The following is a 1,104-nucleotide window of genomic DNA, read 5'->3' as shown; positions in this document are numbered from 1 at the left end:
TATCCCTCCGCACGTTTGGGGCCGGTGGCGACCCGCAGGACGGCCGACAACTCGCTCGTTTGGCGGGGCGATGCAAGGTTAGGCGAACTGGGCGGTAACTCGGGTTAGTCGAGGGGACTTCGCGGTGGACAGGGGGGTGCGAATCCGGCCGGGCGGCCCTTCGATGGAGCCTGGTGCAGGGACATTCAATGGGATGAGCCGCGCTCGCCGCGGAACCTTCGAGCGCCGCTACTCAGCAAGTAAACGAGAGGGAGCTGCGCCCGGCCTCGTAAGACGCCTCTTCTCCGGTGCGAGCGCCCCGACGCCGCTGGCCGCCGCCGCCGCCTTGCCGCTATCCCGCCGCGCGTTTGGGGAGGGAGGGCGACCCGTAGGACGGCCCGCCGACTACACGACCGTTTGGCAGAGCGAGTGCAAGGTTAGGCGAGCTGGGCGGTAACTCGGGTTAGTCTGGGGAGACTCGCGGTGGACAGGGTGGCGCGAATCCGGCCGGGCGGCCCCATCGATTAAGCATTGGTAGGGAGCCGAGGATGAGCCGTGCGAAGTGGCCTCGGAGGCGGTCCGTGGGGGACGACGGGGGGGGACGGGCGTCGGCCCTCCGGCCCGAGCAGAGAACGTTCGGTCACCCAAGCGGGAATCTGCGCCCCGGCCCGAGTCGGACTCGGTCGGTGCGGCCCGCTGAGGCCCTCAACTATTCCCGTACGCGGGGGTCGGGAGCTGCGGCGCTGCGCCGGCGACTTACCCGCGCGAGGCACGCACTGCGTGCGGCCAGGATGCGGAGTTGGATCGGCGCTGGTTGGGAACCCTCGGGGAACGAAGGCGGACGGCGGCCAGCCGGCGCCGACGAACCCGTCGGGGAGGGGGCTGGTGGCAGGCGCGATCGGCACTATTGCTGACTGCCGGGAGGGAAGCTGCGCCCCGGCCGAGTCAGACTCAGCCGTTGCGGCCCCCCCGAGCCCGCAGCGCGTAGCGCGGAAGCCATACGCCCCCCCGATGCGGAGCGACAGACGCCCCCGCGACCGCGGTTGGTCGGGAAGGCTTTTCGGATAGAGGTCGGACGGTGTGTGTGGACGGCTTCCCGTGGTGCCGCCGCTATCAAGCCGGAGG

The sequence above is a fragment of the Syngnathus leptorhynchus genome, unplaced genomic scaffold (assembly GCF_054491065.1).
Source record: "Syngnathus leptorhynchus isolate UIUO unplaced genomic scaffold, UIUO_Slep HiC_scaffold_76, whole genome shotgun sequence".
Taxonomy (NCBI): domain Eukaryota; kingdom Metazoa; phylum Chordata; class Actinopteri; order Syngnathiformes; family Syngnathidae; genus Syngnathus; species Syngnathus leptorhynchus.
The sequence above is the reverse complement of the archived record's forward strand: the minus strand, read 5'-3'. Positions refer to the sequence as shown.